This window comes from Haliaeetus leucocephalus, unplaced genomic scaffold (assembly GCF_000737465.1).
Source record: "Haliaeetus leucocephalus isolate CR32 unplaced genomic scaffold, Haliaeetus_leucocephalus-4.0 Scaffold795, whole genome shotgun sequence".
Classification (NCBI taxonomy): Eukaryota; Metazoa; Chordata; class Aves; order Accipitriformes; family Accipitridae; genus Haliaeetus; species Haliaeetus leucocephalus.
Window position 1 is genome coordinate 4,506,913 of NW_010973231.1, and position 16,159 is coordinate 4,523,071.

General features: G+C 41.0%; 1 protein-coding gene across 4 annotated transcripts in view; it reads right to left on the reverse strand.

Annotated features, from left to right (window-relative positions):
• TBL1X (transducin (beta)-like 1X-linked) overlaps positions 1 to 16,159 on the reverse strand; it is a 179,549-nt gene that overhangs the window by 127,016 nt on the left and 36,374 nt on the right. The gene's annotated exons all lie outside the window — the stretch shown is intronic.

Below are 16,159 nucleotides of genomic sequence, written 5' to 3' on the forward strand. Positions count from 1 at the left end.
GCAGCGTGCATGTCAGCCCAGCAAAGCAAGCAGCTGATTTCTAGGTTTGATTGTGTGGAAAGGGAGAAGTTATATGAGAATAAAAGACTTTGAAAGCTGCTCCATTTTTAGAACACAGAGAATGCAAAATTGTAAACATTTTACAGTAGGTCAGGTTCAGGGCCTAACAATGGCAGCCTAGCATTCACATTGTGTAACAGAAACACCAGCAGAGATCTCTCCAAAGCAGCTCCACATTATTAGTCCACTGAAATATTTATTTGGCAAGATAGAACATCAATAATGTTATCTCGTAAGTTTTCTATTTTTAAAATATTTGTAATTGCATTAGATGGGCCTAATGCTCAAACCACTTTTTTGCAACATTTTTTTAAAAGATAAACAAAGCCTCCTAGCCTCATCTGAATTATTTATTCTTCTCTTCAGAATTACAAGCCAGTGAATATCTGTATAAAGAAGCTCAGAAGCATCCCATCCAGCCAGCTGTTTTCAAGATATAACAGGAGACAGGAAGCCTTGATCAATAATAATATATTGTTATTTGTATTAAGCTGCTGCCTAGGAATCCTAATTATGAGTCTTACACGCAAGATGATATTAAAATCTAGAAAAATCCAGATGAAAAAAAGAGACAAGATAATCCTTGTCTCCAGAAGTTATAATTTAAGAACAAAATCAGAGATACAGGATGGATGATGTATTCTGGCAGATGAAAAGTATAACAAAACAACGCATTTGTCTCCAGGACACGCTGCAAAGGAGATACTCGTATTAGCTGGAGTACTGCAAGAGACGCTACGTTCCACGTTATTTAATTTTTCCTGTAGTAAAGTGTAACTGGCCCAGATAAAGCATCGCCCTAAAGAAGCTGCACTGTTTTGCTAACCATGCTAACTTGGGCTTCTGTACAAAACCCCACACTGTGCAGTGCTCTTACAGCCAATAAACAAACATTGCTCAGCATTTTCAGTACAATAATTTGTTCTTCTTTGTTTTAAAGTGGCTACTTCTTAGAGTCACCTGATCAGACTATTGCACTCTGCCCGAATTCATGTTGTCACGGACCTTGTGGGACCCATCCAAAACAAGGGACATAATGAAAGCAGGCAGTCGGGTAACAAGCCTGCTCCAAAAAGCACTGCAGTGGAGCCTTGCTCAGAGGGAAGGAGCAGCTCTGCCAGCATCCATGCTGGCACAGCAGTATGAAACAGGTATTCTTTCCAAAGGGCTTTTCAAAACAAAACCTGCAGTTTTCTTTCCAGTTCCATTTTCAGACTCCTCTGCTCCAGTTGTTAAAGAAGAAATGACAGTGGCAGAAGAATAGATCTGAAGCAAACTGTAATACCTCCTACAAATACTATCCCTCCTATTCCTTTGATACACACACAATTTCAATGTGTAGTTTCTTGGAAAAGCCTTTTTTTTCCCCAATAAGAGAAAAGGTTATCTGGACAGCTCTAGAAAACACAAAGGAAACACACTGAGGGTTTGATTCACGAGAACACATCTTCTGCTTGATATTGGTGCAGCTGCAGTGGTCTCTGTGAAGCATTTTCCCTGGGCTTGCAGTGACACCGAAGCAGCACAGCCAGCCTCTGGAAGAGGGAATCAGCTACATGGGCACTTTGTGTTTCCAACTGATGTGTAGCGTGCATCCACAGAATCGGAGGTGTTCTAGCATAGGTTTCACAGTGTTATGCTTAATTGAGAAAAAGGGAGCCAAACCATCTCTCTCTCTCCAGCTCTTCATTACAAAATGAAGTGAGTACACTACCTTTTGCCTTCAATTGATTTGGACTGCATAGGTTGTGATTATGCTCAAAAAGCAACATTGGTCCTGCAAAAAGGCTTACTGCACTATTGTGTTAGACAGACATGACAGGGAAGAAAAGGAGAAGCCTATTCAAAGCAAGAAATGAGCCCTCAAAAACCAATGTACATCAGGGCCACAATATTGATATTGCTAGTAGTTACCTGAAAACAACACTTTTGAAACACCTCTTGGAAGCTGGTAGGGAAGCCCACCAATAACGGCAGCATGCCTGGCTCTGTTTGGCTTTTTTGTTTGTTTTGGTTTTTCTTTTCCCCTACTCTTTTCTTTTTTCCTCTCTCTTATTACTATAAACAGATGCAGACGATTATGAGCCTGGCTGTTAAGAGCTCTGGTAGTCTCAGACCAGAGAGCCCCCCCTGCACAACCTACCAGGCAGAAGAGGTTACATGAGCCCAGGGCCACAGTGCTTCCACAGGAGCTCATGGGCTAGCTTGCATTTGCTTGAGCAGTTGATGAAAGATTAAGCCCAGCAGATGAGTACAACAGGCAATTTCACATCTTAAACCACCACAGCTAAATCTACCAGAGTTTACGAGACAGTCATTTACGTTAAAGGTCCAAATGCCAAAGGAGCGCATCACTCTTTTTAAGACTTCCCATGATATTCCAAATAAGTTACTTCCTTATTCTCCTAGGGTTTAAAATTCCTTATACAATTTCTGCCTTTTTCAACAGGATACTGAGAGAATTAATTCATTAAAGCATTGAGATCATTTGAAGAATGGAAGGAAACAAACTGCTGCAAAAGGCTAGTACAATTTGCTAAAAATTGGTTTTATTATCCCGCTTAATAATGGGATAATGCACTTGAACAGCAGAGAATTTTGCAGTGGATTATTCAGAGGGAATTGTTTTGTGCAGATCATTTCTACATTAATATTAAAACCTTCTTGGCCTAGAGATACTTCAATGTAATGGTTATATGCATTTCTATTTCACGTCACATAACGTCTGCTTATAACGCAATGCTGTGTCACTCAAAAGGTGAGAAAATTAATAAAGTCATTTTTAGAAGCACTAAATACTTTAGAAAACAACACTTCATTAGTATAATCACTAAAAAGCGTGTGATCACAGTACCAGCACCTTAGAAGACAAATTTCAAGCCTAAAATCTCACCTTGTACATATACACGTATATATGCATAGAGAGAGAGACAGGCACACGCGCACACCCCTATCTCGGAAGGGTTCCCAAGGAGCACTGGTGAGGGTTTGGAACGGCTCCTTCCCACCCCTCCTCAGAAGGAGCCACCCTTGAAGCAGCCCAGCCAGAACGACAGTGCTGGATGGCAAATCTGCAAGGACTAAAGTCAGGCAGCTACCTGGAAAGAAAAAGGATCCTTCATGGTGTATTTATAAATGCTAAATGGCCTGGGAAACCGCTGAGAGATTTCTCATGCTCAGATCCTCATTTTCTCTTGCGTGGTCATCCCTGGGACAGCTCTGGAAAACAAGGCAGCCATTTTCTCATAAGCTGTTACACTCGCAAACCAGATTGAAGTGCTTGATAAGCTGCTGTTCTCTTCCGTGCCTGCAGCAATCGGAGGGGAAAAACAACCCATCACCCACAAACAGGTACAACCACAGCCATTTCTGTACTTGCCTGGTATGAGTCAGGGCGCAGATGGGGCCGGGGGAGGGGAGGGATGGGGAGGCCTGGATGCAAACACATCAATATGCATGGCGAGCGCCTGCCCTAGCCCAGCTGCCGATCCCACGGTTCGTCCCTGCAAAACCTTTCGGACCTGCAAAATAACGCTGCTTCCCCGCCGTTCTGCGTTTCTAAAAATGAACCGCCACTGTTAGAAAAGACTTTGCTTTTGCAGAACCTGCGGGTCTAGGGTACTGCCTTGTGCGCGGTGTGAAAAACGCCTCCAAGCCCTGGGGTCAGTAAGGGAATAAAATGATTTTAACGTGCAGTCGGCAGACACACCCCCCCCACACACATGTGCACCTGTATGCACACACATACATGACGTAATTTTCGTAAGCAACATGGCTGTAAGTAAGCTCGCTCAAATAATGTTATGGGACCAGACTGTCAAAACCACTAAGCAACCCAGCTCTGTACAGTGTACAAATATGGATATTCAAAATTGCTAATCGCTTCAGAATATAAAGGTCTGTCCCCACATGTAAAGCAAGAAGCCATGACACCTATACTTACATTTACTTCTGTTTTCTATTATAATCCTCTCTCTTGTCATTTTCATAAACCTCCCTCTTTTGCAGCAGTGTTTTGAAATTTGGCAGCGAGAAGCCCTGAGTGCAGGGAGATGCCTTTCCAGTCCCATGCAAAATGTGTTCAGACTTAGCTATGCTCAAAACTGCTGGGGAAAAAAATTCCCACTTCGGTTTTGTCAGCAGAGACTACTAAAAACCAGCTGCTAAAGTCCCCCACTACCCCATGCGTGCTGCCTGCCCAGCCCTGGCTCTTTGTTCCAACACGAAGTCGGGCTCCAGCCAGCCCCCAGCCGGCAGGCAGCTCTGCTGGCTCACCCAGCCAGGCCTGAAGGAAGCCCAACTGGTGGGGGACACATGCCCCCCCACCCCCCAATTTGGCCACTTCTGATGGCTTTTGCTTGGCTGGCGTGAGCGTGCTGCACAGGGCTCCTTCTCTACCCGGAGGCTGCGCACACAGAAGGTGATTCCTGAAGCCGCGAAGTCCCCATGCCTCACGCTCGGTTTGACCCACAGACGTCTGGCAGACCTGCCTGGCTTGGCTCTCTGCTGGTGCAAAGGCACATTTAATTCATTACATCCAACTCGGACATCTCTTTCGGCGGCTGGTCCACAAGAGACAGCGGTACAATCCTACTACCTAAGGTACTCGTTTAGGTCAGCTTTAAGGGATTTTGTCACGTGGGGCCACTGGCCAGGAATCCCAAACCTAGGACTGCTGTCAATACTGTGTGTTTTTAAGCACTACACCTAGTAGGTTTCCTTTCTCTACAGAAAATAGTACAACAGCCAAGGAGATGACACATAAGCAAAAATGCTATTAAGACTGTGGAGACCCTCAATATGAGAAAAGCACACCCGAGCTGTCAAAACCTAAGGCATCTCCTCTCACTTGCTTCCTCCAGCCAGAAGCACAACCTTGCTCTGACCTCTCCCTTCCTACCACCTCCCCGGGCTCCAGGCAGGTCCCACCAGCACCCGCTGCCGCTCCCACACTGGGAAAACAGCAGCAGCTGAACTCAGGCAACGCTAACGAGGACATTTCTTGCCCTAGTGCCTGCTCCAGCTCTTGAGCGCAAGCATTAAGTTTGCCCCTGCGACCTTTGCATTTTGCACTTTCGCACATGCTTGCTAAGGCGGTTGTTAAGTCAAGGTGGTACCCAGCCCATGGTACCGAATGCTGCGAACTGTAACTCTTTCCCAAAGTTACTACATTACTTTACACCATGCTTTGCAATGGGGCTATTGTAAAGGATGGCAGTACACACCAGAGATGACTCTCGCTAGCTTTGCAGAACCTCAGTAAGACAGAAAGTCCGAATAAACACAGGTAGAGCACCCATACTTCAAACACGTGATGTCCTCATCAGTCACCAAAACTACTGAAACATAGCCACCATGTTCTACATGAATAGCTGGTGAAGAACACTGTTGTTGTGCAACCATTGATTTTTACTGGGTAAAGTAAGTCTTGTTTTTCTGCCAAGTATACATGCACCAAGGCATTTTTTAATATCTTTTATTTTGGAATGCAGGATAGTGTAAGTTTAAGAGTAGAAAGTCTCCTCGCTCCACTAAAATTCAAAGTATGTAAAACCACAGCTCTATCAATCATGCCATCTGTGCTAGAAATGCCATTCTTTTCTTTTTTTTCTTTTTTTTTTTTTGCCACAGGACTATTATATCATGTGCAGGTGGCAACGTCTAAAAATACATCACAGAAGATATATGTAAAACCAGAAAACTCCTCTTCTTGATCAAAACAGTAAGTAGAAATGAACCTATGCTGATTGAGCTCGTACCTCTTGGCACTGGAGATTTTCTCACTAGACCTGGAACCCTCGTGCTGCAATGCAGTTCCCAGAAGGGAAACGCACAGCTCCTCACACCCGTTTCATACCATCAAACGAGATAAAATGGCTTGATCTCTTCCAGGAAGGAAGGAGTTTGGTGGTGGAGCGAGGAGTCAGACAAGCACCATATGGCCAGAAAGGAGGGAAGACAAAAGCGAGGGCCGAGCCACCTCTCTCAGCAGCAGCAAGAGTTACGTTGGCTCAGCTGTGTTGTCTAATCAAGTATTCTAAATCAATTAAGACTGAAGCCAATTTGTACACATGAATCTTTGTATTTATAAATGAACCTAAATATTCCACAGTAATATTCCATACGGTTTAACTCCTGTAGTACATGGACAGAAACCAAGGACTGGCTGAGCTCATTAGCCATGAAAACATGCAGTTTTATCAGGCAAGCTTTTGTCCGGCAATACAAAAAATGAGCAGTGACTGAATGAATGCACCCCATCCCACCCTATAAAACAATGGTCCCCAATGCAGGAATGTCAGTTAATGTCAATTAACAGTAAAGATGTTCTCTCAGTTGTTTGGAACTGTTACCAGGTCCAAGCTCCAGCCTGCTGAGGTATTTCTATAACAACAACATCATGAGAGAGTTTATTGACATCAGTCATCCGCTGATAAGACCACCAGTGTTTGTAAATAATTCTCACACATCTTCCCAGAATACTAAATTTCTTTCTCTGCCTGGAGAGCATTTCCCCAGGTTTTTATTTGGGCAGTGGTCTCAAGCAGAGGCACGGTGGCTGCAGACACCCACTGAGGTAATACTCCGTGCATGCCTATCTCGCCTCTCCGCACAAACGGCTGAGCCGCTCGTCGTTCAGTGGCCCAGGATGGCGATTTATAGCCTGTTCTAGGCAGACCAGATCTGGCAATGGTTTGCTTTAAAAAGGTGCACAGCAGAGTAAAGCGTTTCAGCAGTGACTCAGCGTTGTGTATTAATAGCCAGCCTAAGCTTATTTAAGACCCTGCCGCTCCCATGTGTCGGGGACAGGGGCTGGATCAGACCGTTGATCTGACTGGAAGCTCACCTCGCAAATAAAACCATTTTTCAGCACTGCGCAGTGGCATGACGACAGGGCCAACAGCGCCCAGGGAGCAGGAGCACAGGTCAAGGGGAAGGGGAGGGAGGGCAGGACAGGCCTTTCTGGAGCTGCTGCGTTTGGAACGGCTCAGGTCAACTGCAAAGACTTGGATTCCCTTGGCCCACAGGAGGAAGCAGAGGCCAAGGCTGCTGAAGTTGTGAAGAATTGGGCCCCACATAAGTCTTTATACCCACCATGCAAAGTGAATGCAACAGAAAACAGTGTTTAGAAGAATCTTGTATACTCACCCTGCACACGCATAAATACCCATGTGCAGAAATGAAAAGAATCAGCTGCTGGTATATGCTTTTGGTCAAATTGGAAAGCACAGGGAGGTGAGAAATAGAAGAAGTCACCACAATCTGATTAGCTGTGTAATTAAGACTAAACTGGGAGATCAATAAGGGAAACTATAAGGAGGTTTTTTTCAGCACAGTACGCCGGAGAGAAAATGGGAAATCTGGTGGAAATCTAATGGGATAAAGTAACAGATGGTAGGTAGACACCCAGGGGGCACGGAATATGTTTAAAGATGATACTGGCTAACAGTATGATTAAGAGTGTATGCAATATCACAATGCACTGAGTTGAACTAGAATGTAAGTAATAAGGCCATAAAAACCTTAATATTCTAGGTCGGAGTTACATACTTTTATAAACACTTGCAAGACAAATAGGAAGAATGCTTACAAAAAGGCTCTACCCAACACAAGTATCTGGGCTATTTAAGGGAATGGCTCTTGACCTTGTCTTGAGAAATGTGGCAAACAACTGCCTACAAATATGACACAGGATACCACAAAGAGGACAAGCAATGAAGTTCATCAGCAAAGATACAACAATAAATAATGGACTCACTGTACAGAAAAGAAAACTTGAGTTACATTTCTGGAAACATCTTAGAGGGCAGAACAAGCTACCAGTGGAGCTGTGCAAACCACTGTCATCTGGATGACCTGAACCTACCTGACAGTACATCATTCTACCAGGCCTGTAAGGACTCTGAGGAAAAAAACCTAGATCAATCCCCATCCATTTTTTCAAACACAAGTACATCAGTAACTTCCAGCAAAATCTTCCACATAACCCACTGTTCTTCCAGTTGGTACGCATGCAGGAGTATGGATTGCAGTCTATAAGCTCAACACACAAGCAGGTAAACTCAAGGTGGCCTCTCATGCTCAGGCAACACTTTAAATTTTCTCCTGGGTACAATCAAGTTTGCTATACCAGTCTCATGAAACTATGGTGGTCCTGTGCCTTCCAAATATTTGCCAACAATTAAATAATACCTATAAACAATACAGTCCAGCTGCAGAACTGCTTATGTCTCCATAAAATAAATAAACATTATATATAAACTCCAGATATATACAGATAGATGGATACATACATACATACTAGAGTGTTAAATGGAGTAGATGTAAACAAATGATATAAAAAGATATAAACCAATGCTGCATTATTATAAGCCAGTTATTTATGTAGATTTATTTTAAAATATGTCTGATTGCATTCATACCACTGATGAAGAGAACAGTAATGCACTAAACATCATTAAACACTTAAACTAAAATTCCTCCTTGATCGTCCCTTCACAACCACTTTGATTCCACTTTGCCACCCAGGACAAGAATAACTGCATGACTTGAAGGTCAGAAAATTCCTACTCCGTTATGAGAGCAAACAAAATAATTTCCAAAAGCAGAGCCCTCTCCCATGCACAATCCTGCTTTCAGCTCTCCCATCTCCAACTGGCACTAATTTAAATTAGGGGACTGGTAGCTTTAGCACTTCAGCTGGTATCAATTACCATTATATCATGCAAAACACTCCCTGAAGTAATCAGGAACCAAGCTGCTTATGGAAATAGCGTAAAAACCGCACCAGAAATGAAATAGAAGCCAGTATACAGCAGAGACATAACCAGCCCCTCTATAAGAAAAAGAGATTTAAATGGGCAGCTGCACGCTGCATCAGCAGAATTACAGCCATTTCTGTGAATGGTTTTAAGGTGCATAGAGAGGTCACTGTCTCCCATAGACTGGGTTACTGCAAAGCCAATGGATAATACTACAGCAAGGAAGCAACTGGGTACTGGACTGCCTTAAAACAGCTGAGGAGAAATAGAATAAGCCAGAATGATGCTGACTCTGATGCAGCTTCAGAGCAGGCATCGTCCTCTGATTTACTCACAGCTAGCTCATGAAAACTTCGCAGTGTTTTTACAACCATAGAATCCAATAAACCAAGCCCCAAAACACAGATTTTTTTATCCTAGTCCAGGAAAATGGTGAGAGGTAATGAGCTTGGGCCCAATGAAATGTGATGTAAGGAACCAAAAAGAAACACACACTTAGGAAGCTGAAGTTTTAACAGCCACCTTGCACTGTTGTGCTTGTGTCTGTTCTTGGTATCCCACCTAAATGGCTTTTGCCCAGGAACAAAGTATTTTGTTTTAAGGATGCTTAAACAGGTACTTGTCATATAGGGCAAGGTTGCTCAACTGAGGAGCCAGCTAAAGTCATTCAGGGCCTACCTTACACGTACTGAAAGGGCAGATATAGATAGGCTTCCTGGCACCCTTCCATCCTACAATTTCCTACTTCTATTACACTGATGATTCAAATCTAATTTTAACAAGCAAGCAAGCCTTATGCTGTCAGCAACCATTGTTCCAAGACAGAAGGAAAATACTTTAAACACATTTCCGTGCCTTTCAACATCTGCATTTTTGTATTGCCTTTGTTCCTGGAGAGGGGCACGGAAAAGGAAAATAAGGGAAGCACTTCCCAAGGTAGGGAGCTAAGATATCAGTGCTGTCACTTATCATTTCCTAAACAAGCCTAATTTTTCGAAACAAAACATGGGTAGCAGAAGGGTATTATTAATTTAAGAACTAATGCTTTGAAAGTCTAAAAAACTTGCTACAGTAACTAAGCAGGTTTCAAAAAAACATTCCCCTAAGATCACATAAAAATAATGGGTTTTGTTTCAAAAACAGAAAAACATTTTCCACATCCTTTGGTAAAATTGAGTCCTACACAGCCATGTTTTTTTTGTTTTAATAACTAACTATATGCATCTCTCTACAATGAAGTCTGTGTATAAATGAAACTTCTCCACCAGTTTAGAAAGAATCTAAAATTTTCCTTGACTGTACAGTATCTCACAAGGAGACCACTCACCATGTTTCTAAGCGTTGCCCTAAGAGATCAGAAAAAGCAAAAGAATTTGAGTATTCTTTTACCTATTTTCAGATGGCCTTCAAAAGCAAAGTCAACACAGAAATGAAGAGCTGAGTTCATTAGTTGTACAGCAAAAGAAGTCATCCCATATAATGTGTATTGGTAGTGAGTGATAAATTGCAAGGGGCAAGATATTCACCGAGCATAATTAGTTCAGAAGATTATTATAGAAGAAAAACATAAACATGGTTCCAACAACCAAGGATAAGACAACAAGCATAGAAAAGTCTTCCTGACAAGAAGAAACAGCCCTGTTTGTTCTGAGTTACAGCACAATCAAGTTAGCTATGTGGCACATACTGCTGTTTGTATCATATGATTTTCGTAACTTAAAATGGAAGATTAAAGCCACCTGCAGGTCTCCTAAACAATAAAAACGCTATACTGTGGTGCTGAAATATGTAAGGTGCTTCCATTACCTCGAATTCACATCACAGAAGGTTATTTATGTATTGGAATGGGAAATATTTAATAGCATTTAACACTCTTAACAGGTAAAGAAAATACTACCTCTGTAACACACTGCCTTGTTTTTACAGCCTCTGTAAAATACACTGCTATACTGTTGACTGAACGGCAGTAGTCAAAACATGGGGGATCAAGTGTTGCAGTCCTCTTAGACATTATGGAACCTGCGCAAGGTATTTAATTTGATCTCTTTGTTCAAGTCAGTGGTATTTGCATTCATTTACATTCAGCAAGTTATTAATGTAAAAAAGCTAAGATTCTTTCATTTCTCCTTTTCTCCCAGACTCCATTTGTTCTTCTGTAGAACTATTGCCATAAATAAAATGATGCATTTAGACTGGCTGTGATACTGCCAGCCAATTTCACTGCAGATAAAGGTCAAGGAAAACTTTACTAAAAACCAAAATAACATTTTTTTCCAAATTCTCTATATAAAACATCAGTGCCAAGCATTTAAGTAAACTTTGAACATCGGTCAATCGTTACTGGGCTCCTACGCGGGCTGTATCTTTTATCTCCCATAACAGCAGCACTGGGCAGAAGGCATCATAAGTGTAACTTTTGGAGCAGGACAAATTACTGAACTATTTCTTCAGTTTCTTGCACAGTAACTACTGTGTTGCAACTGTTCTCCAGAAACATACAACCATCATCTCAGCTAAATAATCTGCATGTATAAAAGCCCTAACCTTAACCGAAGACCTTCATAAGCATGAAGACAAAAAGAGACCAGTACATTACCTAACGGAGTTTCCTCAATAACAGAAGTTTTGAAACTCAAACATGCAATTCTTGCATTACACGTAACTTTGAAACATTGAAAGAAATCTGTATTTTAGAAACTCATCTGAACAGGTGTAAACATTTCAGCTAATGGACAATTCCTCATCTCAATTTTAACAATTTTCCAGCTTTATAATAGCTATGAATATTGGGGGAATAACAAAATCTGCTTCCTGTTTGAATTCTTCTACCTTTAGCTTATTTCCAATGCATCTTTTTATTTCCGTAACTTCCGAACAAAAGAGCCTTCTCATATCATAAAACTTCACACCCTTATTACCAGATGATGACCAACTCACAATTTCAGTCTCTATTTGACAAAACAGATTGGATTTTATCAGTTTCTGACCAGAAAGATGAGCTCCTCCAGAACTCCCAAACTCTCTCCCCAATACGTCCAAACACTTTGAGCTTCAGGTATGAGTACTGCCCCTCCATACTACATAAATATCATACATTCTGTATGTATAGTAAATACACTTTTTATTTGTTAGTCTTGCAATCCTACATCAAAACATCGTATCACTGAATGGTAGATTTATGTGCAAGCTGTACACTATGGCCACAGAACACCTCAAGATACACAAATAACAACTTCTGAAGGAGCTTTAGATATTATGGGCTTGCACAGATCAAAACAAAAAGACATCACTTCGCTATTCCTTATCACTATCTTTACAATGAGTAGTGTAATGTGAAATAATGAACTGAAGAGCACAGTAAGAAAACTAACATCTAAAATCACCTGGAGATCTGGAGTAGGAAAATGGGAGAAAAATGCTGGTATTTAGTTCAGAACGAGGATGTTCAGAAACAGCACGATACAGCTTTTTCCAGTGACTACAACTGGAACCAGTAACTGCTGGATTTGCTTACAAATTCAGCCAGTGTTTTAGGGACAGGACACAGGACAGGCTTCTGCAAAACTAGGCAAATACTTAAGCACATGTTATTATCATACAGTATTAGCAAAGACACAGCCCTGTACATCTGGCTTCAAAGCACAGGAGATGCTGCATCCCCTGCTTTCCTCATTGTAGACGTGCACACAAACCACTTAGCCTATTTTGGACGTTTAACGTTGACTAGATAGAAGTTCCAGAGACAAGAAGGACTTGGGATTTAATGCAATGAAAAGGAAATGTAGAAATACAAATGGAAAGTAGCAAAGAGGTATTACTTGGGAACATGCAAGATATAACAAGTTTGGTACCAAAAAAAAAAATAATTAGTGATAAGGAAGGAAGGAAGGAAAGAAGGGAAAAAGTGCACTGAGCTGTAAGTGAAGCAGGAGAAATTATGGGCAGGCAAGCTACACAGTAGAATTTAACAAAGAAAAGCATCAGAAATCATGCTAACAGAAAAAACATACATATCCTCTATAAATTTAGGAGGACCTGGACTCCTGAACCTCCTGGTTAAATGAAGGAGAAGTCTCTAAAAAGCAAAAACTTGAAGAACTGACTTTTGAGTAAAGACTGAGAGATAAATTTGTACAGCTGAAAAATTGCACAGTGGGGCAAAGAGAAAGTGGGGTAATAGTTTACAAATATCTACAGGGGGAATCTGCATAGCAGAAAAAGGAAGACATTTTCTATCAGATATGGAAACCGAAGAAGGAGTAAATGGAAAGTTTTTTTTTTTAAATGGAAAATATTGAGTGACTAGCAGGAAAGGCTTTTTGGAGGGGAACAACTGTTGGCCTGTGAAAAAACTGCTATAGGGAATACTGCAAAGCTACCGCTGGGCAAAATAACACAAAATGCACTGATGGGAACAGTCCTGTATCAACACGGAGGAATGCCTCGAATGATGTAAAAGACCACTTCCCAGTCTGCCTATCTATACACTGTGCATACCGTAACTAAGACATATTACCTGAAAATTTGTGCTCCCTTTTTAATATAACGCTAATGTACTTTATTACTGATTTTAGCAGACTTTAATAGGAGGAAGCATATATTCAATTATTTTATTTCATGCTTTGAATACAAATGGCGAGCATCTACACTCTAGTTTACTGCTTCTGGCCTCGCCCTCTCATAAAAAAAGCACTGGCACATTTTAGAATTCAGAGCGGCCCTCCCCAGCCCAGCCGCTCTCTTGGCTGGTTTGCTGGGATCTATATATCCAATCTAATTATTTTGATTCCCATTTCCAACCCTATCAGTGGTGCAGTGGTGCAAGAAATCAAAATGCCAGTCTCCTGAATGTGTTAGAACCTAAAAGCTAACAGCTACTCATTTGCAGAGGCATCGTTGTGTGGCCCAAAGCCCCTGTCATCATGCAATTTATGTTCAGTGTTCTGGATGTGACTTGAGAGGGGTTTCCCAGCGTACCAATACTGAGCATTTCATAGAATGTTTCAGATATGCTACAGGTTGTTGCATCATCTTGTTCTGTCACAGCATAACTGACTAACAAAACCCAGTGACACTTCAGTTTAGATTTTGTCTTCTTAAAGACTTCCTTAAGTCCTTGTTATTTTTCCCTTTGTTTTCTTAAAAGGGAAAAAAATAGCATCATACAAGCTTATCTTCCCTTAAGTGATCAGAAGAGAAAGTCAGCAATACTCCTGCCAAAACACCTACTATCCTCTCAAGTCAGGGGGATCATATGTTGCTCACTAGCCGAATTCCCTTGGGGGTCTTTTCCCCGACTATATGCTTTCCCCCTCTTGAATTACAGTCTTACTTAGATTACTAATGCCTCTGCACCACCAAAAATATTCCCATTCATTTCCACAGCTTTTACAAATATGATAACATGATTTGTGTTTAAATATAAGCATCACCGTTCTACTTTTTATTATGAATATCATATGTTTGGCAAGCTGTCTGACCTTCCTTATGATGATGAATGCCGCAGAAAACAATTTGCTGTATCTTTAAAGAAATGGCCAATTCAATTACATTATGCCAGAAGCTTTCAAATCCCTCTCTGCCAAACGTCTTTGCTATATCCTGCCACAGACAGCCCATTTGTATTCCAGCACAGTAGGACACTTGTTTTATTGAAGCATACAGTTCTAGTTAGGTACTATCAACAGAGCACTATTTCAGTTCTTCAGCTCTGTGTTCCTTCCCACCCCCTCTAACCTCGGTTATTAGGATTTTCAATTTTACTGACCAAACGTGTATGCGTTACTAATTACATGCACGAAATCCAGTAGTTATCGACTGCTACAACAAAATACATTAGTGACCAATTACAGGAGTTCTTGGCAGCAATGGTTATCATTTTAGTGGATTTAATCATTGCACTTAAAGTGAAGCTTGAGATTCCCTTTGAGATTACACCACTAATTGCTTCTGTTTTGCCAGTTACTGCATGAGCTGGTTTGCAGAAAGGATCACTAAAGATGCTCTCTAAATATCGAAAAGCAGCAAACAGATGAAGCCTCCTGTAATGAGTCCCCCTCACAATAAAAACAGAGCATCAATTCATTCATACCACAATGCCAATCTCCAATACATATCCCCCTTGTCATTCCCTCTTTCCTTCTCATTTCTTGTTATTTGGACAGACAACAGCAATACAGCTGCATTGCTGTTCACATGAATTGTGTGACATGCTATCATTTATTTATATAGATCGTGAGAATATTACACCTTTTTAAAAAAAATAATTTCCCCCCCTCTTCTGTGTTTGCAGAGAAGATACTACTTGTTATTCTTATTATAACAGAACGTTTGAATGGTCTTAGACTTTTAAGGAAAAAAAAAAACCCCAAAAAACAAAACACCAACCTAGGCAAAGCACATGACTTATTACATGCACAATACCACCATAATAGGCTTCCACTAAAAACAAACACTCCCCCTCCAAAGGAATTTGTAATATAACATATTGTTCTTTAAAAGCTCACGTCTACCTCCAGATCCCCACTAGTGATGAATGATCTGGTTTACAGCCTCATAAAGCAGAAGTGTCTGTATATTTTAATGTTGAAGCCAACCACAGGACTTTGGTACCTTTCAAATTTAGTGATATACTACTTTCCAAACACCAATGAAAGGCAGTGACACTTGGCTTCAGGCAAAACAAGGAGATATAATTTCATCAACATTTTAGGTCTGATCAAAATAAGTTGTCCTTCCAAAGACAGCAAGTGTGGGGGAGGGTTGCAACTACAGTTCTGTTAGCTGTCTGAGAACAAGCTATTTTAATAAAAAATTGTTTAAATAAATTTGTTTGGTTCCTTTTTATTAAAATTTCAGCTACTGGAGCTTTCCATTACTCAAACACCACTTTCCAAACAACAAAGAACCCCTCTCAAAAACATAAAACCCCAAAAATCCTCAACCAAAAATTTCTCATAAGATTAAAAAACCTTCTAGAATTGTCTCATTAAACATCAGCTTTTTCAAGATTTCAGTAGATGCTAAGTTGATACAACTCTCTAATTAGAAACTTAATTGATCTCTGAGAGAGATACTGTAGAGTTTTAAATCCCCAGACACTTCTAGACCATGAACAGCAGAGCATGATATCTTTAAAAACTGTCAGAAACCATACACTATGATTTAGAAAAATAATAACAATCTCCCTGAAATTAACTGCTAAAAGAAGTTGAAGAGCTTCATCCTACAGTATCAGCTGGCTGTAGCAACAGTGCCAGTTGGCTTCACTTCAGCCTCTAAATACGGTACAGACTATTACCTACCAATCACTGCAAAAGAACATAACACAGTACACA